The sequence below is a fragment of the Lissotriton helveticus genome, chromosome 10, assembly GCF_964261635.1.
Source record: "Lissotriton helveticus chromosome 10, aLisHel1.1, whole genome shotgun sequence".
NCBI lineage: Eukaryota > Metazoa > Chordata > Amphibia > Caudata > Salamandridae > Lissotriton > Lissotriton helveticus.
The window spans coordinates 65,779,403-65,804,867 of record NC_136071.1 but is presented as its reverse complement, the minus strand read 5'-3'; positions in this window follow the sequence as shown (position 1 = coordinate 65,804,867).

Below are 25,465 nucleotides of genomic sequence, written 5' to 3'. Positions count from 1 at the left end.
GACCCCGAGGCAGCCCCACAGGGTGCTGCATGCCAATCGCCTCAAGCCACATCATGAGAGGCCCGAGGTTGTCTTAATGATGGTGACCGATGGAGCAGAGGAAGAGGAAAGCGAACCTCTCCCTGATCTTCTCTCGTTCCAAGAAAAGGATGGGTCGGTGGAGGGAGTGATTCTCTCGCCATCCCTGACTCCTGAACAGCAGAGTGATTGCCGCCAGATCCTGGAGCAATTTTCTTCTCTGTTCTCCCTTGTCCCGGGTAGGACCCACCTGTGTACCCATGACGTGGACACAGGAGACAGCCCACCTGTGAAGTCTAAGATCTACCGGCTGTCAGACAAGGTGAAGGCCAGCATCAAAAGTGAAGTCGCCGAAATGCTGGAGCTAGGAGTGATTGAACCTTCTAGTAGCCCTTGGTCTAGCCCGGTGGTTTTGGTACCAAAAGCTGCCCCACCAGGCACCACACCCGAGTTGAGATTCTGTGTGGACTACCGAGGCTTAAATTCAGTAACCAAGACTGATGCACATCCTATCCCACGGGCGGATGAGCTTATCGACCGGCTGGGAGATGCCCAATACTTAAGTACCTTTGACCTAACTTCAGGGTACTGGCAGATTTCCCTTACCGAGGGGGCGAAGGAAAGGTCAGCCTTCTCTACACCTCAGGGACACTACCAATTTCGTGTGATGCCCTTTGGGCTCAAGAACGCCCCTGCCACTTTTCAGCGGCTGGTGAACAGGGTCCTTTCTGGTATGGAAGCTTTTTCTGCTGCTTACCTGGACGACATTGCTGTCTTCAGTAGCAGCTGGGAGGACCATTTGCAGCACTTGCAAGCTGTTCTTCATGCCCTGCAACAGGCTAGCTTGACAATCAAGGCCAGCAAGTGTCAGATTGGACAGGGGTCGGTGGTGTACCTAGGCCACTTGGTGGGCAGAGGGTCGGTGCAGCCCCTCCAGGCAAAGATTGAGGCTATCATAGCCTGGGAGCCCCCCAAGACTCAAACTGAGGTCCGAGCCTTCCTGGGCCTCACTGGATACTACCGTCGCTTCGTGAAGGGGTATGGCACCATCGTGGCACCCCTCACTGAACTTACTTCCAAGAAACAACCCCGACGGGTAGTCTGGACGGAGGCTTGCCAGCGAGCCTTCATGACCTTGAAGCAAGCATTGTGTTCCGCTCCAATTCTCAAGGCCCCTGATTTTGCTAGAGAATTCATTGTCCAAACAGATGCGTCAGAACATGGCATTGGGGCAGTGTTATCGCAGCTAAATGATGAGGGCTTGGATCAACCCGTGGTCTTCCTGTCTAGGAGACTACTCCCCCGGGAGAGGAGGTGGAGTACAATTGAGCGAGAAGCCTTTGCGGTGGTTTGGGCTCTGAAGAAGCTGCGGCCATACTTGTTTGGCTCGCACTTCCTGGTTCAGACTGACCACCGCCCCCTTCGTTGGCTGATGCAAATGAAGGGGGAGAATCCCAAGTTGTTAAGGTGGTCCATCTCCCTACAGGGAATGGACTTTAGGGTGGAACACCGGCCTGGATCGGACCATGCCAATGCAGACGGTCTATCCAGGTATTTCCGCCTTAGTGATGAGACCTCCCAAGGGATTGGGTAGCTCTCCCCACTTTCAGCTGGGGGGGACGCGTGTTAGACCTGTCTGCATCTGGGGATACTCTAACCAACATTATTTATTTTTTGTCCCCCTTAGCCTCCCAGAGTTTCTGTTTTTATTTTTTATATATGTCCACCAGGATTTTTCAGTGCTGTCAGGGGGCTAGGTGTTCCTTGGTTATGACGCCATTTTTCCCTCATAACCTGTGAGGCCTAGTTATGCCCCTTGAAAATCTAGGGACACCAAGAAACCTAAAATGGTGTCCACCAACTGCCATAACGGACACTACTGGAGAACAGGCCTATAGGCTAACATGAGGAACTTACTAGAAGCATCCAGTGACTTCTGCAGGTCTCAGGCCACCCTATAAAAGGCCAGTGACCAGCAGCCATTTTGTAGTAGTCTCAGGAGTGACCAGTGAGGAGAGAGGCGACTTGTGGAGGAGGATTACGCACCAGAGGTGACCAGATCGTCCTGTGGGCCGGCTGTCGCGTGTTGGGAAGTGCCCCCTTTCAGGCTGACCGAACCCCACTGTCACACCAACCATAAAGTGTGACCAGAGACTTTGTATTTAGTTTGAAGAACCGGGTCGTGTTGGGAGAAGACCCTCGTTATTGCAGCCAAGCGAAATCAGCTGTGGTGCATACCTGCTCAAAGCGCCGTCAGCCAAGCCTGTCCCGCGTGCGTTTGCAGGGACCAGCTATCCGTGAGGAGATTGAAAGAAACGTCACTGGAAGTGAGGCAGAGCCCAGCTGATCGCCTGAGAGGCGTGTGTGGAGAGCCCAGCTGATCGCCTACGAGGCGTGTGTGGAGAGCCCAGCTGATCGCCTACGAGGCGTGTGTGGAGAGCCCAGCTGATCGCCTGTGAAGCGGAGAAGGACGCCGTCGCGTCAGAAGAGGTGCGCCGAGCCGGAACCGGTAAGAAGCACCCAGCGCGTCGGAGGAGGCGGGCGCAAGGCGGAGTCAGGAAGGGCCGGCCGCATCACCAGAGGGGCGCCACGGCGGAGCCCCAGTCAGCGGGAACATCGAAGGAGGCAGAAGCGCCGCATCGGACGCCTCGGACTGGGGTAGGCTTCCCTGTCTCCTCACGCCCACGTCGACTGCTGGAAGACACCACCGACACCGCGTGAAGCAGGCAACGCCAGCTAGCTCGCCTTCAACCCAAAAGTAAGCCGGGAAGTGAGGGAGCGGGAGGCGGCTGTGCCGGCACTCGGTAACCCCGGTGACTGGAAAACAAACGTGGTTACGAAGCGCTGAGGCCTTCCAAATAGACCCTGGGGGAACTTGACTCTTGCCCGTTGATTCCAGACACGAACCGCTAGATTCAAGTACTTGTGCCAGTGGTTGAGGGACTGGGCCAGAGAAATACATTAACGTTTGGAACTCCCTGTCAGGATCTCTACAAGCCATTAAACCCCTGGAGTTAGATTCACTATCAGAGCGGTGTAGCCACTAAGTAAACAAAGGGGAAGCCTTATTAACTCCTCTTGTCTCCTGTTTAGCTTTTTAGTTGGCTGTGACCTCTGAGAACAGCGCTGTTGGGGGTAAGAGACTGACGTGGTGGAACAGATCTCTGAGAACAGAAGGGTAATGAAATGTACATGCCAGGTCTGTAATGTAAATGTGTAACCTGTATAGTGAATATTCCTTGCTGTGATATCTGCTGGAAGAAGTAATTTTGTGGGAGTGATAATTATTTATTACAAGGGAACTGTACCTATGAATTAGACTTCCTAGAGTGTGAAATATACTAAGGTTGGTGTAACATATGTGCGTTGTTGCTAAACTAATTGTAAACCTATTTTGCATAAGAAACAGAGTCATATTATTTTTATAAAAGGTACTGGTATTTTTCCAAAATGGGTGTTGTGTCTTTTATTTTTGTGGTCAATCACTGAGTTACTGTGAGTGGGCCTTGTAAGCACTTAACCAACGCCTTGAGTTTAGCTGTGTCCACTACTGTGCCAGGCTACCCTATGTAGTCTAGGATCCCCTAGGTCTAACACATTCCCAAAGGGAAAACAACGAGTGTACTGACGACCCTACATAAAGATCTGAACAAATTACAAGACGAGATGCCCTGTGATATATGTATCATATGGGGGGTGATTATAATTGTTTTTTGTGTCAATATAGCCAAAACGGCATTTGTGGCCTAGGAAAAGACAAAGAAGATGTGCCATTTCACTTTACACATACACTGGTGGGGGATATGGTAAATGAGATTGCTTTTCAGTTTGACCTAGGTTATGGTAATGATTTATGCATTCCTTCAGTACATTTTGAGCCTACTTTTAATGGCAGAGGTTGTAACTCTATTATTGATTTTGTTTTAGCCTTGAATAGATATGCCAGAAAGAATTGTGCTTTTAAAATTCATTGTATGGCAATGAGTGACCATTATCCGATTAGCATTGACTTTGATAGCAAAAATGATAAGGTTATACAATATAATCCCAAAATTAGCCTTGCTAGCACAAATGGGTATTCATTAAAGTGGTCAAAAATAGATCCTATGGTTTTTATTAGGCAACTAATAAAAAGGTCCAAAGAAGACTTTGATACTTGTCTTACAGAGAAAGGGATGATGAAGACGTCCTAAATGCCTTTCCTAATATAAGCGGAGAGGTTCAGAAAATACTAACTGTGAAACAGAGATGGAGTATGAAAAAAAACAGGGCTGGTTTGATCGAGAATATAGTAAGGCACACAAGTTTTTGAAGATGGTGCTACAGAAGACAATTAGAAATCGCGAGGAAATACAACAGGCCAGATCTAAATACTGCCACACGTTAAAAGCTTATAGCAGAGGCGTGGCAGGCCCTACACGATCCATGCCTCTCGAAAGACAGTAGTACTTTTTGGAAAGCGGTTAATGCGCCTTTTTTTTAACACAAGAGACACTGATATCATAGATATTGCCATCAGTGAGGATAAATGGGTACAGTATTTCACTGGTCTGTACAACGGTGTGCCTGAGACACATCATGATGCAGATACAGTTACTGCAGCGCTTGACAACCGTGCTCAGCCCTCAGTGTTTCCTACAGATTTTTGCTCTCTGTGAAGGAATTAACTAGTGCCATAAAGGAGAGTGCCACTGGCAAAGCTCCTGGGCCAGATGGCGCCCCGTGGATGTCTACAAAACTAACATTGAGCTGTGGGCTCCACTCTTAATTAATGTTATTTATTTATTTACGTAATTTTTATAGCGCAACAAATACCCTGGGGTGTCTCGGCGCTGTGGAGCTACTGGAATCAGCCATCCTCTTACTGGTTAAACAACCATGTTTTTAAGAGCCTGCGGAAGCTCATCAGGTTCGGGGCAGTTTTGATGGCAAGTGGCAAAAGATTCCAAAGTTTTGGAGTGGCCACAAGAAAACGCCTGTCTCCCCAGGTGGCCGTTCTTGTGCGTGGCACAGGGAGGAGACTGGTGTTGGCCGATCTTAATTGCCTTCTGGGAGTATAGAGCTGAAAAGCTTCGGTCAGGAACCTGGGTCCTATGCCAAGTACTGCCTTATATGCAATACAGAGGGCCTTAAATTTTATGCGGCTCTCAACTCTCAGCCAGTGGAGCTGACGAATGCCAAGAGTGGTGGATTTGCGGCGAGGAATGTTTAGGAGGATCCTGGCAGCCGCATTCTGGATGGATTGCAGCTTAGTTATGACACGCTTCTGGGTGTGAAGAAAGAGAGGGTTCCCATAATCTATTTTAGAGAAGACTAAGGTGGAGACCAGAGTCTTATAATCTTATAATCTTATAATCTTATAATCTTATAGGGAGATAGAAACAACCCAATCTGTTATTGCCGAATCTCCCTTCTAGATTCCCTCCTGAAAGTGGTAGGAAGGGTAATTCTTAATAAGCTACAATTATGAGCTGAAGAGACAGGAAACCCTATCAAAATTACAATATGGGTTTAGAGCAGGTTTCGGTACAATCGAGCAAGGACTGAATCTAAGACTAATTATAAGTAAATTCACCATAGCTAAGGAGGGAAAATTGTTTTTGCCATTTGTAGACCTTAGTTCCGCATTTGATAGTGTAAAGCATGAAAAGCTATGGAGTGTACTTGAAACGATGAGAGTTGATCCACCTTTACTCTTATTTATATAGGAGTTATATAGGGAGGCAGGGGCACTGTTTGGGAAGCAGGGGGAGGGTTCTGCCAAATTTCCAATGAGAAGGTGAGTGAGGCAAGGCTTTGTACTTGCCCCATTTCTCTTCTCATTGTATATTAACAGTCTTGGTCAATATTTGAAAGAGCATCTTCTGGACTACCCAATTATTAATAACACTCCAGTTCCATTTTTACTTTATGCTGATGAAACAGTAACAATGACGCAGACACAAATACGGTGGCAAAGAACGGTTACAAATGTTGTCTATTTTATGCAAGAAAGGGGACTAAATGTGAATATTAGTAAGACATATACAATGAAATGAGGGAAAAAGATAACAAAAAAATGTAATATTCTTATTCAGGACAAAAAAGTTAATGTACGGATAAATTCTCCTATTTGGGGATAATTTTGGATCGTACGGGTCTTGGTGTGCAGCTATACAGGCAAGAAAACAACAGTTATCTAGAGCCATAGGCGCACTGATCTACTTCTCTAGAAACCTAGGCTGCAGACCTATCCCCGAGCTATTAACTATATACAAATCAAAGTGCCTCTCAACAGCTATATATGGGGCAGCCATATGGGGATTTGGGGAAGTACAAAATTTGCTTTTATGCGTTACCTTCTGGCAGTACCAAAATCAACCACTAATTTCATTTGCCATTCTGAACTTGGACTGCCTTTTATTACTGATACGATTAAAATGAATCGATTTTTACTCTGGCATAGGGTCTGGGTATTAGATGAAACTAGTTTTCTTTGTAATGTAATCATGGATTTTTTAAAATTAGATATGGCTATGTCCATACCCTGGATTGGCGTTATTAGGCAAATGGCTAAAAAAATTAGCCATCCTGAATATTATGAAGTACCGGACAGCATGGTACCTATCTCTACAAAGACACTAAAAATAGAGTGTCCGACCTATCTAGAGAATAAGAGATGGAACAAAGAAAGGGAAAAAATAACTGTCAGGGATAATCAATTGATGCTAAGTTGTTCAGGTTTATAGCCCTACATGATTAAGGTTCAGGGAAGCTTTGACCGTATGCTTTTGACTCATTTGTAATGTAATGTAAGGTTCACTTGTAAAGCCCGGCTGTCACCCCAAGGGTATCCTGGCGCTTAAATTCCAGAGCAACTGAAGCAAAAGAAAAGGCAGATCTAATCACTAGGGAACAGGTTTTCAGTTTCTTCCTGAATGCAGACAAGGTGTTCAATTGTCTAAGCTTCAGGGGGAGGGTGTTCCAAAGTCTAGAGGCAGTGAAGCTAAAGGATCTACCACCTGTGCACATTTTCTTAACATGATGAACACAGATAAAGTTTGCAGAGGAAGAGTGCATTTGGGGATATTACACAGAATGATTACTTTTCCCGAAGTCAGTGAATGGTCACGAAATTTACTACCATGTCCTTGTGAAGACATCTCAAATCAATCCACGATACATACCATTTTATTCTCTAAATTTCATACATTACCTAAGACAAGGTTTTTAATGCCAATTTTAAAAGGTTTGGGTTTAACACAGTGCAGAATTGCCTACTTACAATCTCTGGATAATGAAATGATTATGGCGGCTGTATCTTTATTTTAAGTGTTATTAGGTCCAGGAAATCTATGTAAAGATGAAAGCTATGTTACTCTGCCTGAATGCTATGCAATGAAATGTTAGTATAAGGTAACAAAAAAATACCTAAAAAAGGGTTTGTTAGCATGCAGTATAAGTATGCATTGTTTTCTACTTGGAACTAGGTCTTTATATTGCTTTTTATATACTTTCCTACTGTGCTATGTAGATAGAAGAGTGCCAAAGACATGATTTCTCTTTTTATACCAAGCTTATGATGCGACATAAATGAATTTGGATTCTTTTTAATTGTGCGTTTATGATTTTTATGATAAAAATTTAATAAAGCTATTTTTTTATTTGATTTGAATTGCAGTTATCCTATTGGAAACTATAATGATCATGTATTCATGTGGAAATATTATAATATAGATACAGAGATACTTCTATTTTAATATTATTATAATATACAATTTTTTTATATTTCGTATCAACAGGTCTCTCTGCTGTCATAGTGTAGGCTATTTCCTTGTATTTGTAATAGTTGCCATAGACTTTTTTGTAATTTACCTCTAACTGTGGCTGCTACATAATTTATACATTATCTCAGTTGCTGTCCACATTTTCACGGGCTCTAGATGTTGCTTTCTTCTTCGTGTCAGCGTGCATTGGACTATGCAAACTCTTCTAGTAGTGTAGCATTTTAGTTCTGTGCCAAATAAAATTCTTAAAAAGTGACCACCAAGAAAGAATTGTACTGTCCATTTGATGTCATTGGCATCATGCCCCTTTGCCCAAAAGTGTGTGGTGAGCTTTGCAAAGGATAGTGCTCTTGTGTTACTAAATGTGAGTTTTTACCTTTCTAGTTTTCCTGCCCACATATCTAAACCCTCCGAGACATTTGATAAAACAGATCAATCACTCTGAGTTACAATTACGGGTTTATTCATAATTGTGTGTAGTTGAAGTTCTTCATATCCTACACAGTTTCAAAGTGAGTCAGTCAGTCAATCAGCTTTATTTCGATAAAAGAAATATCTTAAAAGCCTAACATAAAACAACAGATAAAAACCATGACATTTAAAATCCATCGGCAAATAAATTAAAATAATGCGCTTTCCAATAAATTAGATAAAAAAGTCTAAATACATGACCACGATTAAACAATGACTTTTAGCCATTTGAATCTGATCGACCAAGCCCAGCCTAGGTATTTGGACATGCCACAAACATACAGGGGTTGGGTGTCAGACATCAAAATTTGCAAAGCGACTATATGATGTCTGGTACCTAGCTCCCTGCATAGAGGTTTTTGCCACCTGAATCTCGGGGATTTGTAGGCCGGGCATTCAAATAAAAAGTGTGCAACAGACTCCACTCTAGAAATACAAAAAATACAAAAGGGAGAAGTTTGCGCCGGAATATTCCAGCGAGCAGACAATTCTCTCAATGGTAGCAAGCCCACCCTGAACTTAAAATACAAAGCCCTATCAAAGGATTTTGAAATCAAGTCCAGGTAGGGTTCACAGAAGGCCACGTCCTTGATCCTGAGGAACTCGATAGTTGTTCTGCTTTGCTTGGGATTGGAACTTAATTTGTTGGCTATCCACTGCCAGTACAAAGTCTTGAGGACAGCTTTGGGGGGAGCACATCTAAATACCCAAGCATCCCCGAGTCCCAGGTCACCAAGCAAAGTTTTGACATCATTGAGCCACCCAATTTTAGACCAGCCAGGCATCCACAATATTTCTAACAACCCTTCCGCATAACTAGCAAGTTCAGGAACCCTCCACAGGCGAGCCCATAGTAGTAGCGGGCGGAGTTGGGCCTGGTCTTTAATCGAACGGCAACCCATATCCAGCAACAGGGGCAACGTTGTGGTGCTCTGAGGGAGGGACATCAAATCCTTCAAAAATGTATTCTCGGATCTGGAGAGATGGTCAATGTTGTTTAATCCCCAGAGTTCTGCCCCGTAAAGTACTGCGCTAACTCCTCTTGCTTTATAGATGTCTAACACTGGGGCAATAGGTTTAAATGAGGACGAGCGCTGCTCTTTAAGAACTACCCCCACAACCCTTTTATGGCCCAGCAACATTTTCTGGAGGTGAGGGCTCCATTGCATGGAATCAGATAGACGAATACCCAAATAATCAAATTCCTTAACCCTTTCCAGGGGCACAAGTTTCAATACTGGTGGTCGATCAAGCTTCCTAGGTGGATTTAATACCAAATACTTAGTTTTATCGGTATTGATTTTGAGCCCCCTACTGGTACAAAAAGACTGGAAATTATCCAAAAGGCTCTGTAAGCACATAGGAGACTTAGAAATGAGGAGGGTATCATCAGCGAATAGGAGGGTTGGTATTTTTTTGCCCGCCAGGGAGGGAGCGTCAGATGTTTGGTTCAAGAGATGCTCCACCACTCCATTCACGTACAATGAGAACAGAGTGGGGGCAAGAACACATCCCTGGCGGACCCCCCTATTCACTGTGATTTTAGCGGTATTTTGGCCCTGAGTACCCCACCTCACCTGGGCAAAATTCCCAGTATGCAATTTCACCAGTAAGGGCAAAATATATGCAGGGATCCCTAAATCAGAGAGTACCCCCCATAAGCGATCCTGAGGCACCAGGTCAAAGGCAGTCTTTAAGTCAATAAAAGCGAGATAAAGACTGCCTTTGGCTTGAACTACCACCTTCCAGTATATGAGCATTAATCTAAAAACCTGCTCAATGGTCCCCGTGCCTGACCTGAAGCCTGCTTGGAAATCCGAAACGATTTTATTCTCAACCTCCCACTGGAGCACTCTCCCGAGAACCACCTTTCCAGCTACCTTCTGGGTAGAATCTATTAAGCTTATAGGGCGATAATTGGCTGGGTCGTCCCGTCAGCCCTTTTTAAAGATCGGGATGACCTCGGCCCCCTTCCAGAATCTGGAATTGCCGCACCATAAAATGTAGCATTAAGTAAGGATGAGATAAGCCTCCCCATTCTTTGGAATTAAGGCGGAGCAGATCCCCCAGTAACCCGTCAGGGCCTGCTGCTTGATTTGGCACTAAGGATTTGATCTTCAATACAATTCCCTAAGGGAAAGAGGCGCACTCTGTTTTATACTTTTTATCAATCGTAGACTCTATTTGTACAAGGGTGCTACACTACTCTAGTGTGCTGGCTACACACTCATTATCAAACTTGTACCAGAACAGGAGTTACCCTGCCCATAGTGTGCACTGTACCTGTTGAACTGCTAGTTCAAAATAATGTCAAACATTTTTTACCCGTTTTTTAATTAAAAACCAAAAGTATTCACTGTATAAACATAACACTTTGCAATATATTTTCTTTAGCCGAAGTAGCTTTTACTCTTTTCAGTTATGCATGCCATTGATATGTTATATCATCACATATTAATAAATATTACATTCATTGTACAGAAATAATCTCATCAACAATAAATTATGTAATAAATTCTAATTAATATTTCTTAAATACATCCATTGTTGATCTTGAACCAAAATTTGACGCTGGCCCAATGCATATCGGAACCCTTGTTCCTTCTTCAGGGGCAGTCTTCTGTAAATGAAATAATCACATTACTCTAATGTATGCACTTAATAATGATTTCATATGTACCTGACTTAACAGGGTCACCATGTGCTGAGAAAACTTATTAACAGCACCAAGTGTACTAAAAACCACACTTCATTTAAATGATATTGATTTTTGCAGGATATTAGTGGTGTGTCCCAGCTGCGTGCTACCTTATGTGCCATAAGCATGTGTCATCTGACAAACAGTGATGTATTAAGTTCACCAAACTTGCAGCAATTATCCGACTTACTTAGATGGCTAGTACGTCTTGCTTTCAACCTCTATGCACCTAGTACCGTATTTGGAGCGTATAACCTGTAAGTTCACGATAATCACCATTACCACTCTGTTACAATACCATGTGGTTAAATGGCCCACTACTTCCTTACTATATAAGCACTCACCGCAAGAAACTGCACTTTTGTAGACTTGCGTGAATGGTGAGTTCCTATTAGAAGACAGGTATCGGAAAGAGGTTTTTCTTAAATAAGGGAACTCTTACTAATGGCTGATATATTTGTTTTACAGCCAACACATGTCTCTAAAAATTGCCTGTGAAATATATAAACGCAAATTGGGGTGAATCAACCTATTAATACTAATTACAGGAGGACGGGGAAATTGGAGGACTTTGAATGGTTAAGGCAAGATTGTGAATCTATACATGGGGGTGTCGAAAGGGAGGTGCAAACAATGCCAGAATTACATACAACAAAATTCAAAACGAATTCGTCAAAAGCATACAACGTCATTTGTTCAACATACATACCACATAAAACACACTAGTGAGGGTTAGTGCAAAAAGGGGACTCAATGGTGAATGAGAGTACTAGAAAATGAATTAGAATAAAATCCCTGAATCTGAGTCATTTCACAAACCAGGGCTTAGAGTAAAACAATAAGTGCTTTTTAATTGTATATAGTCACTTATGGTGATTAGGCCATCTTATATTTTATATATCAAAGTTATTTACAACCACGATTGGCCTTACAGACTGGGAAAACAATTATTTGAAGACACAGATAGGTCAAACAAAAAAGCAAGGTCGACGACAAAGGGAAGCTATGTTGATATTAAAATTCAACACAGCAATAAACGGGCTAAATGAATTATCAGAACTGTACAACTTGTAATACCACCTGCACCTTCCCTTTCCAAATTAGCACTTCTGGGCAGTGTACATTCATCCACACCGATCCGACATCAACTCAATCAAAAATAGTTTTTCCAATCACATCCCCCTTGCAAATGATTCGAACCTGATAAAAACTCGTCTGAAGGCCTTTTTTTGCCAAATTGTATTAAAAAGAAAAAATAACAAATAATACAACAATTACTATCATTTGACACAACGGAAATTATCTTGCTAAAATGCGTTGCGTTTTTCCATGTCCAGTCTAATAGATGTATGTGACACGCTGACCAAAAGATTACATATTCCTTTGAAACTACATTTCCCGACGGACTTAGCGAGAATTGCAATTTCGATTTTAGGCACCAATACTATGACGCACAACAACGGCGCCAGAGACACACGCCGGATGGGGAACCTCGAGTCATGATTACTGACGGTAAGCCTGCCGAAAAACTACTAGGTTCACTAGTGACACCGCACCGGGCGGTAACAAGAAACAAGACACTCTTTAAACTACAGATTTAAGGAATTCCACGTGAACGCACAACGTGTATTAGTTTTTTAGTGCACGCCTAAACTTTGGAATCGAAAGTGGTGACGGCGAACATCACAAACCAATTAAACTATTTCCGCACTCTCCTGGGATGTGAATTTGGACACGTGAATGTTTCTCAGGCTCGATAGTCAAAATACGTTTCTCTTTCCTCAACAGAAAGCATAGAAATAAGATAGAAGAGCAGAACCTTCTCACAACCAACTGAGCTCGGAATTTGCATCGTGTGACAGGATAAACAGTACAATTGTCCCATAAAAGTGAGTAAGATCTAATATACCTACGCTGTGTAGAACAAAAATCATAGACCACTATTTTGACAGAGTTTCACCCGTTCTTATGTCCACAGTTTAATCACAGATAAAGAACTCAAGAAAACCCTACAGGTACTGCAAGAGTGTGCACTGGGCTGAATGTTAAGTTGAGAGTTATTTGGATGCTGAAACTGACTGAATGTCCCTTTTATTTTCCTGTTTTTCAGATAAATCTGTTATGGTCCTGAAGAGAATCCCACGAATTTAAGGGATTCGAAACGTGTCGACCTTGCTTTTTTGTTTGACCTATCTGTGTCTTCAAATAATTGTTTTCCCAGTCTGTTAGGCCAATCGTGGTTGTAAATAACTTTGATATATAAAATATAAGATGGCCTAATCACCATAGGTGACTATATACAATTAAAAAGCACTTATTGTTTTACTCTAAGCCCTGGTTTGTGAAATGACTCAGATTCAGGGATTTTATTCTAATTCATTTTCTAGTACTCTCATTCACCATTGAGTCCCCTTTTTGCACTAACCCTCACTTGTGTGTTTTATGTGGTATGTATGTTGAACAAATGACGTCGTATGCTTTTGACGAATGAGTTTTGAATTTTGTTGTATGTAATTCTGGCATTGTTTGCACCTCCCTTTCGACACCCCCATGTATAGATTCACAATCTTGCCTTAACCATTCAAAGTCCTCCAATTTCCCTGTCCTCCTGTAATTAGTGTTAATAGGTTGATTCACCCCAATTTTTGATAATTTTTGATATATTGAACCCGGATGTTAAAAATTTTAAAGAAAAACAAAAATACTTTCTGAAATTAATAAAAGAAACTTTTGAGAGATACTCCAAGACTGAAAGAGTGGTCTATCAAGTTGAGAACGTTTTGCTCAGCTGTTTTGTATCAGTGAGAAAATCATTGAGCAGTATTGGCAATTGTTTTGTTGTTCATGTATGTGGCGTAGCCTTACTGCGCTTAAGCCAAACCCTTTTTTGTTCAAGGTTATTGATAGCGGGCGCCAGCTCGCGAGGTTTAAATACGCTTAGGTGCGTGTACACCTTTCTGTGAGTTGATCACCTCGGGGTCACTCACAGGATTCATTTCATCATCCGGGAGCAACCTTTGCTCCTTTTCCATTCCTTTTTTCTTTTGATTGTTTGACTGAATGAAAATCACTAGTTATTGTATGTTAGTGGGTGTATGAAAGGCAATTACATTTTTTACATTTTTTACTTTGACTTTTGAGACACAACTGTTTAGTATGAGTGAAGACCAAACTTTCGCATACAGCGAAGATCATATTAGAAAATTACTGAGTGACCCTCCTTTATTTGGCTCAGCCACACTCAGCAGTACTGCACAGACCAACAATGAATCAGAGAAATTGATTCGCTTGAAGAAAAAACAAATACGAACGGATTTGCATGGCCACTACCTGATTCAACACCTAAGGGCAGGTACAATTCCATCAGGACTAATAGTAAAAAATATACCGGTCATTTTCACAGAAGATCCGATACATAAAAAAGGCTACAGCTTTATAGAAACCAAATGTAGCCGCGACCTCATGGTATTGCCCATTGAAACAGCTCAACGACTATCTAAAGAACAACTAAAAGAAATCGAATCACTGGAGGCAGCCATAAAAACCAATTAACTCATTACAGATTCAAAATCCTTATTGGAAAAAATTGATAAAGAAATATTAGATTTTAAAGATTACACAGTGACCCAAAAAGAAAACAACTTTGAGAGGGATAAGAAAATTTTTTCCTTAGATAAAGCATACCCTTATCTCCAACTGGACTTCTACTCACGACCGGAGGCCAAAAGATTTCTCCCGGACAATCAGGGCAGATCACGCAATAAATATATAACATTCTCAGATACATCGTCTTCATGTGGAAGTGACACAGACAGCGGCAACTATCGACAACCTTATACACGCCGCGGAGGCTACCAATCAAACTACCCACAGAATTTCCAACCACACTTTCAACAAAACATTCCCGAACAACAACAACAACAACAACAACAACAGCCTTTTTTATCACGGGGCCAAACAAAAGCCAGAGGCAAAACGAGATATCAACAACCATGGGAAATGTCCACGAGGAGACAGAACTACAAAAATCAGTAAAATCATCGATTTACAACCTTTCAACTAAGTCCCTCACGGATATTGAAATAAGTGTCTTGGAAAAGGGGCTAACTTTTGTGCCTACAAAAACTACGGACTTTATAAGATTAAAAACAGAGTTCATCGAATTCTGTAGAAAAATTAGGCTAACAACCTTTTTTGCTGGAATGGAAATGCCGACACACATTGAAACAACTGGATTAAGGAAGAAATCCAACTTCTGCCCGCCTGTATACAAAGTCCCTAAGGAAGTAAATACTTTTGAAAAAACGATTTTATCTGCCATTTCTTTTCAAGAAAAAGGAATAGAGGCTATATTAAATCGAATCTATCAAAAGCCCAAAGAGATGCACTGTGTGAGCTAAAAAACGATGAGAACATCGTAATAAAACAAGCCGATAAGGGTGGTTCCATCATTGTCTGGGGAACCAACGAATATATCACAGAGGCCAACCGTCAACTGATGGACCAAGAATGTTATCGCAAGATCAATTACGACCCAACGCAGGAACTTCAGAAAGATCTATTTTCCATATTGAACCAAGGATTCTCCGAGGGCTTCCTTGGTAAAAACGAATTTGAATACCTACAGAATAAACATCCTCGAACGCCATTGTTCTATGTACTTCCTAAGGTACATAAAGATGAAAGATCACCACCAGGGAGACCCATTATTTCTGGATGTGAATCACTCTTCGAGCCAATATCTAAATTTATAGATTTCTTTCTGAAACCCTTCATGTTACAAGTAAAATCATACCTTCAAGATACAACTGACTTCTTAAATAAACTCAAACTATTGCCATTCACAGAAAATTAAGATCTACTAGTTAGTATGGATATTGTTTCCCTATACACACAGATCCCCCAGGATCAAGCTTTGGAGGTGTTGGAACTCTATTTAGATCTCAGAGAAAGGCCAATGAAGATACCAACCAAATTCATTTTAGAGTTAGCAAAGATGGCCCTTACTAAGAATTATTTCAAATTTAAAGACAACTTCTTTTTTCAAATTAAGGGAGTCGCAATGGGCTGTCCTTTTGCTCCTGAGCTAGCCATGTTATTTATGAGTCAGTATGAAGAAACTTTCATTTATAACAACAATCCTTATAAACAGTGGATTGGTGGATGGATCCGGTTCATCGACGATATCTTCTTCACCTGGACAGGGAATGAAGAGGAACTTGTAAGCTTCCATGATTGGTTAAATTGTCGGACACGAGACATAAAATTCACCGTCCAGTCCTCTAAATCAAGACTAACGTTTTTGGACGTAGAAGTTTATTGTTCCAACGGGGAGTTGGTGACAACCTTGTACAGGAAAAAATCAGATAGGAACAAAGTGCTCCACTTTTCGAGCAATCACCCAAGAAGTCTTAAACAAAATCTACCGATGGGCCAATTCCTCCGCATAAGACGTAATTGTACATTCAAAGAGGAATACATAGAACACGCCAATTTGCTCAAAGAAAGATTACTTCAACAAGGCTATCCTTCAAAATTGTTGAAACAAGCCCAAAAAAGAGCGTGGTGGACACCACGGGAAGAACTGTTAAAAAGGAAAGAACGGGAAAAACAAACCAGAATAGTTTGTGTGTCTACATACTGCCCTTCATCAAATTGGCTAAAGAGAACTATCCACCAAAATTGGCATCTATTAAAGGAATTGGATCCACTGTTCCACCAAGAACCACTTTTTGCTTTTAAAAAAGATAAAAGCATTGCCAATCAGATAGTCCGGGCAGCATTACCCAAAACACACAATCCTACTTTGAGAGATTATGTGGGATTACCACCAATTAAGGGCCACCACAAATGTGGAACGTGCATAAACTGCACATCAACAATCGAAGGAACACTTTTTCAACATGAGGGGGTATTTTGGAAACACGACCTCTTTTCAAATTGCAAAATTCGTAATGTAATTTATGGTGTCTTATGTCCATGTGACAAACTGTATATTGGCAAAACGAACCAAGAGATACGACACAGAATCTCGCAACACAGATACAGACTTAAGAGGAAAGTACTCACAGCTCCTTTAGTACAACGCCTGGATGGAAAAAGGACATGGCGACAGCGAATTGAGATGGACAGTCATCTCTAAAGTAGAACCAGATGCAAGAGGTGGCGACTTGGAAGCCAAACTATGACAAAGGGAAGCTATGTTGATATTAAAATTCAACACAGCAATAAACGGGCTAAATGAATTATCAGAACTGTACAACTTGTAAAACCACCTGCACCTTCCTTTCCAAATTAGCACTTCTGGGCAGTATACATTCATCCACACCGATCCGACATCAACTCAATCAAAAATAGTTTTTCCAATCACATCCCCCTTGCAAATGATTCGAACCTGGTAACAACACATCTGAAGGCCTTTTTTTGCCAAATTGTATTAAAAAGAAAAAATAACAAATAATACAACAATTACTATCATTTGACACAACGGAAATTATCTTGATAAAAAGGCGTTGCGTTTTTCCATGTCCAGTCTAATAGATGTATGTGACACGCTGACCATAAGATTACATATTCCTTTAAAACTACATTTCCCGACGGACTTAGCGAGAATTGCAATTTCGATTTTAGGCACCAATACTATGACGCACAACAACGGCGCCAGAGACACACGCCGGATGGGGAACCTCGAGTCATGATTACTGACGGTAAGCCTGCCGAAAAACTACTAGGTTCACTAGTGACACCGCACCGGGCGGTAACAAGAAACGAGACACTCTTTAAACTACAGATTTAAGGAATTCCACGTGAACGCACAACGTGTATTAGTTTTTTAGTGCACGCCTAAACTTTGGAATCGAAAGTGGTGACGGCGAACATCACAAACCAATTAAACTATTTCCGCACTCTCCTGGGATGTGAATTTGGACACGTGAATGTTTCTCAGGCTCGATAGTCAAAATACGTTTCTCTTTCCTCAACAGAAAGCATAGAAATAAGATAGAAGAGCAGAACCTTCTCACAACCAACTGAGCTCGGAATTTGCATCGTGTGACAGGATAAACAGTACAATTGTCCCATAAAAGTAAGTAAGATCTAATATACCTACGCTGTGTAGAACAAAAATCATAGACCACTATTTTGACAGAGTTTCACCCGTTCTTATGTCCACAGTTTAATCACAGATAAAGAACTCAAGAAAACCCTACAGGTACTGCAAGAGTGTGCACTGGGCTGAATGTTAAGTTGAGAGTTATTTGGATGCTGAAACTGACTGAATGTCCCTTTGATTTTCCTGTTTTTCAGATAAATCTGTTATGGTCCTGAAGAGAATCCCACGAATTTAAGGGATTCGAAATGCGTCGACCTTGCTTTTTTGTTTGACCTATTTGTGTCTTCAAATAATTGTTTTCCCAGTCTGTTAGGCCAATCGTGGTTGTAAATAACTTTGATATATAAAATATAAGATGGCCTAATCACCATAGGTGACTATATACAATTAAAAAGCACTTATTGTTTTACTCTAAGCCCTGGTTTGTGAAATGACTCAGATTCAGGGATTTTATTCTAATTCATTTTCTAGTACTCTCATTCACCATTGAGTCCCCTTTTTGCACTAACCCTCACTTGTGTGTTTTATGTGGTATGTATGTTGAACAAATGACGTCGTATGCTTTTGACGAATGAGTTTTGAATTTTGTTGTATGTAATTCTGGCATTGTTTGCACCTCCCTTTCGACACCCCCATGTATAGATTCACAATCTTGCCTTAACCATTCAAAGTCCTCCAATTTCCCCGTCCTCCTGTAATTAGTGTTAATAGGTTGATTCACCCCAATTTTTGATAATTTTTGATATATTGAACCCGGATGTTAAAAATTTTAAAGAAAAACAAAAATACTTTCTGAAATTAATAAAAGAAACTTTTGAGAGATACTCCAAGACTGAAAGAGTGGTCTATCAAGTTGAGAACGTTTTGCTCAGCTGTTTTGTATCAGTGAGAAAATCATTGAGCAGTATTGGCAATTGTTTTGTTGTTCATGTATGTGGCGTAGCCTTACTGCGCTTAAGCCAAACCCTTTTTTGTTCAAGGTTATTGATAGCGGGCGCCAGTCCACGAGGTTTAAATACGCTTAGGTGCGTGTACACCTTTCTGTGAGTTGATCACCTCGGGGTCACTCACAGGATTCATTTCATCATCCGGGAGCAACCTTTGCTCCTTTTCCATTCCTTTTTTCTTTTGATTGTTTGACTGAATGAAAATCACTAGTTATTGTATGTTAGTGGGTGTATGAAAGGCAATTACATTTTTTACATTTTTTACTTTGACTTTTGAGACACAACTGTTTAGTATGAGTGAAGACCAAACTTTCGCATACAGCGAAGATCATATTAGAAAATTACTGAGTGACCCTCCTTTATTTGGCTCAGCCACACTCAGCAGTACTGCACAGACCAACAATGAATCAGAGAAATTGATTCGCTTGAAGAAAAAACAAATACGAACGGATTTGCATGGCCACTACCTGATTCAACACCTAAGGGCAGGTACAATTCCATCAGGACTAATAGTAAAAAATATACCGGTCATTTTCACAGAAGATCCGATACATAAAAAAGGCTACAGCTTTATAGAAACCAAATGTAGCCGCGACCTCATGGTATTGCCCATTGAAACAGCTCAACGACTATCTAAAGAACAACTAAAAGAAATCGAATCACTGGAGGCAGCCATAAAAACCAATTAACTCATTACAGATTCAAAATCCTTATTGGAAAAAATTGATAAAGAAATATTAGATTTTAAAGATTACACAGTGACCCAAAAAGAAAACAACTTTGAGAGGGATAAGAAAATTTTTTCCTTACATAAAGCATACCCTTATCTCCAACTGGACTTCTACTCACGACCGGAGGCCAAAAGATTTCTCCCGGACAATCAGGGCAGATCACGCAATAAATATATAACATTCTCAGATACATCGTCTTCATGTGGAAGTGACACACACAGCGGCAACTATCGACAACCTTATACACGCCGCGGAGGCTACCAATCAAACTACCCACAGAATTTCCAACCACACTTTCAACAAAACATTCCCGAACAACAACAACAACAACAACAACAACAGCCTTTTTTATCACGGGGCCAAACAAAAGCCAGAGGCAAAACGAGATATCAACAACCATGGGAAATGTCCACGAGGAGACAGAACTACAAAAATCAGTAAAATCATCGATTTACAACCTTTCAACTAAGTCCCTCACGGATATTGAAATAAGTGTCTTGGAAAAGGGGCTAACTTTTGTGCCTACAAAAACTACGGACTTTATAAGATTAAAAACAGAGTTCATCGAATTCTGTAGAAAAATTAGGCTAACAACCTTTTTTGCTGGAATGGAAATGCCGACACACATTGAAACAACTGGATTAAGGAAGAAATCCAACTTCTGCCCGCCTGTATACAAAGTCCCTAAGGAAGTAAATACTTTTGAAAAAACGATTTTATCTGCCATTTCTTTTCAAGAAAAAGGAATAGAGGCTATATTAAATCGAATCTATCAAAAGCCCAAAGAGATGCACTGTGTGAGCTAAAAAACGATGAGAACATCGTAATAAAACAAGCCGATAAGGGTGGTTCCATCATTGTCTGGGGAACCAACGAATATATCACAGAGGCCAACCGTCAACTGATGGACCAAGAATGTTATCGCAAGATCAATTACGACCCAACGCAGGAACTTCAGAAAGATCTATTTTCCATATTGAACCAAGGATTCTCCGAGGGCTTCCTTGGTAAAAACGAATTTGAATACCTACAGAATAAACATCCTCGAACGCCATTGTTCTATGTACTTCCTAAGGTACATAAAGATGAAAGATCACCACCAGGGAGACCCATTATTTCTGGATGTGAATCACTCTTCGAGCCAATATCTAAATTTATAGATTTCTTTCTGAAACCCTTCATGTTACAAGTAAAATCATACCTTCAAGATACAACTGACTTCTTAAATAAACTCAAACTATTGCCATTCACAGAAAATTAAGATCTACTAGTTAGTATGGATATTGTTTCCCTATACACACAGATCCCCCAGGATCAAGCTTTGGAGGTGTTGGAACTCTATTTAGATCTCAGAGAAAGGCCAATGAAGATACCAACCAAATTCATTTTAGAGTTAGCAAAGATGGCCCTTACTAAGAATTATTTCAAATTTAAAGACAACTTCTTTTTTCAAATTAAGGGAGTCGCAATGGGCTGTCCTTTTGCTCCTGAGCTAGCCATGTTATTTATGAGTCAGTATGAAGAAACTTTCATTTATAACAACAATCCTTATAAACAGTGGATTGGTGGATGGATCCGGTTCATCGACGATATCTTCTTCACCTGGACAGGGAATGAAGAGGAACTTGTAAGCTTCCATGATTGGTTAAATTGTCGGACACGAGACATAAAATTCACCGTCCAGTCCTCTAAATCAAGACTAACGTTTTTGGACGTAGAAGTTTATTGTTCCAACGGGGAGTTGGTGACAACCTTGTACAGGAAAAAATCAGATAGGAACAAAGTGCTCCACTTTTCGAGCAATCACCCAAGAAGTCTTAAACAAAATCTACCGATGGGCCAATTCCTCCGCATAAGACGTAATTGTACATTCAAAGAGGAATACATAGAACACGCCAATTTGCTCAAAGAAAGATTACTTCAACAAGGCTATCCTTCAAAATTGTTGAAACAAGCCCAAAAAAGAGCGTGGTGGACACCACGGGAAGAACTGTTAAAAAGGAAAGAACGGGAAAAACAAACCAGAATAGTTTGTGTGTCTACATACTGCCCTTCATCAAATTGGCTAAAGAGAACTATCCACCAAAATTGGCATCTATTAAAGGAATTGGATCCACTGTTCCACCAAGAACCACTTTTTGCTTTTAAAAAAGATAAAAGCATTGCCAATCAGATAGTCCGGGCAGCATTACCCAAAACACACAATCCTACTTTGAGAGATTATGTGGGATTACCACCAATTAAGGGCCACCACAAATGTGGAACGTGCATAAACTGCACATCAACAATCGAAGGAACACTTTTTCAACATGAGGGGGTATTTTGGAAACACGACCTCTTTTCAAATTGCAAAATTCGTAATGTAATTTATGGTGTCTTATGTCCATGTGACAAACTGTATATTGGCAAAACGAACCAAGAGATACGACACAGAATCTCGCAACACAGATACAGACTTAAGAGGAAAGTACTCACAGCTCCTTTAGTACAACGCCTGGATGGAAAAAGGACATGGCGACAGCGAATTGAGATGGACAGTCATCTCTAAAGTAGAACCAGATGCAAGAGGTGGCGACTTGGAAGCCAAACTATGACAAAGGGAAGCTATGTTGATATTAAAATTCAACACAGCAATAAACGGGCTAAATGAATTATCAGAACTGTACAACTTGTAAAACCACCTGCACCTTTCTTTCCAAATTAGCACTTCTGGGCAGTATACATTCATCCACACTGATCCGACATCAACTCAATCAAAAATAGTTTTTCCAATCACATCCCCCTTGCAAATGATTCGAACCTGGTAACAACACGTCTGAAGGCCTTTTTTTGCCAAATTGTATTAAAAAGAAAAAATAACAAATAATACAACAATTGCTATCATTTGACACAACGGAAATTATCTTGATAAAAAGGCGTTGCGTTTTTCCATGTCCAGTCTAATAGATGTATGTGACACGCTGACCATAAGATTACATATTCCTTTAAAACTACATTTCCCGACGGACTTAGCGAGAATTGCAATTTCGATTTTAGGCACCAATACTATGACGCACAACAACGGCGCCAGAGACACACGCCGGATGGGGAACCTCGAGTCATGATTACTGACGGTAAGCCTGCCGAAAAACTACTAGGTTCACTAGTGACACCGCACCGGGCGGTAACAAGAAACGAGACACTCTTTAAACTACAGATTTAAGGAATTCCACGTGAACGCACAACGTGTATTAGTTTTTTAGTGCACGCCTAAACTTTGGAATCGAAAGTGGTGACGGCGAACATCACAAACCAATTAAACTATTTCCGCACTCTCCTGGGATGTGAATTTGGACACGTGAATGTTTCTCAGGCTCGATAGTCAAAATACGTTTCTCTTTCCTCAATAGAAAGCATAGAAATAAGATAGAAGAGCAGAACCTTCTCACAACCAACTGAGCTCGGAATTTGCATCGTGTGACAGGATAAACAGTACAATTGTCCCATAAAAGTAAGTAAGATCTAATATACCTACGCTGTGTAGAACAAAAATCATAGACCACTATTTTGACAGAGTTTCACCCGTTCTTATGTCCATAGTTTAATCACAGATAAAGAACTCAAGAAAACCCTACAGGTACTGCAAGAGTGTGCACTGGGCTGAATGTTAAGTTGAGAGTTATTTGGATGCTGAAACTGACTGAATGTCCCTTTGATTTTCCTGTTTTTCAGATAAATCTGTTATGGTCCTGAAGAGAATCCCACGAATTTAAGGGATTCGAAATGCGTCGACCTTGCTTTTTTGTTTGACTTATTTGTGTCTTCAAATAATTGTTTTCCCAGTCTGTTAGGCCAATCGTGGTTGTAAATAACTTTGATATATAAAATATAAGATGGCCTAATCACCATAGGTGACTATATACAATTAAAAAGCACTTATTGTTTTACTCTAAGCCCTGGTTTGTGAAATGACTCAGATTCAGGGATTTTATTCTAATTCATTTTCTAGTACTCTCATTCACCATTGAGTCCCCTTTTTGCACTAACCCTCACTTGTGTGTTTTATGTGGTATGTATGTTGAACAAATGACGTCGTATGCTTTTGACGAATGAGTTTTGAATTTTGTTGTATGTAATTCTGGCATTGTTTGCACCTCCCTTTCGACACCCCCATGTATAGATTCACAATCTTGCCTTAACCATTCAAAGTCCTCCAATTTCCCCGTCCTCCTGTAATTAGTGTTAATAGGTTGATTCACCCCAATTTTTGATAATTTTTGATATATTGAACCCGGATGTTAAATTTTTTTAAAGAAAAACAAAAATACTTTCTGAAATTAATAAAAGAAACTTTTGAGAGATACTCCAAGACTGAAAGAGTGGTCTATCAAGTTGAGAACGTTTTGCTCAGCTGTTTTGTATCAGTGAGAAAATCATTGAGCAGTATTGGCAATTGTTTTGTTGTTCATGTATGTGGCGTAGCCTTACTGCGCTTAAGCCAAACCCTTTTTTGTTCAAGGTTATTGATAGCGGGCGCCAGCTCGCGAGGTTTAAATACGCTTAGGTGCGTGTACACCTTTCTGTGAGTTGATCACCTCGGGGTCACTCACAGGATTCATTTCATCATCCGGGAGCAACCTTTGCTCCTTTTCCATTCCTTTTTTCTTTTGATTGTTTGACTGAATGAAAATCACTAGTTATTGTATGTTAGTGGGTGTATGAAAGGCAATTACATTTTTTACATTTTTTACTTTGACTTTTGAGACACAACTGTTTAGTATGAGTGAAGACCAAACTTTCGCATACAGCGAAGATCATATTAGAAAATTACTGAGTGACCCTCCTTTATTTGGCTCAGCCACACTCAGCAGTACTGCACAGACCAACAATGAATCAGAGAAATTGATTTGCTTGAAGAAAAAACAAATACGAACAGATTTGCATGGCCACTACCTGATTCAACACCTAAGGGCAGGTACAATTCCATCAGGACTAATAGTAAAAAATATACCGGTCATTTTCACAGAAGATCCGATACATAAAAAAGGCTACAGCTTTATAGAAACCAAATGTAGCCGCGACCTCATGGTATTGCCCATTGAAACAGCTCAACGACTATCTAAAGAACAACTAAAAGAAATCGAATCACTGGAGGCAGCCATAAAAACCAATTAACTCATTACAGATTCAAAATCCTTATTGGAAAAAATTGATAAAGAAATATTAGATTTTAAAGATTACACAGTGACCCAAAAAGAAAACAACTTTGAGAGGGATAAGAAAATGTTTTCCTTAGATAAAGCATACCCTTATCTCCAACTGGACTTCTACTCACGACCGGAGGCCAAAAGATTTCTCCCGGACAATCAGGGCAGATCACGCAATAAATATATAACATTCTCAGATACATCGTCTTCATGTGGAAGTGACACAGACAGCGGCAACTATCGACAACCTTATACACGCCGCGGAGGCTACCAATCAAACTACCCACAGAATTTCCAACCACACTTTCAACAAAACATTCCCGAACAACAACAACAACAACAACAACAACAGCCTTTTTTATCACGGGGCCAAACAAAAGCCAGAGGCAAAACGAGATATCAACAACCATGGGAAATGTCCACGAGGAGACAGAACTACAAAAATCAGTAAAATCATCGATTTACAACCTTTCAACTAAGTCCCTCACGGATATTGAAATAAGTGTCTTGGAAAAGGGGCTAACTTTTGTGCCTACA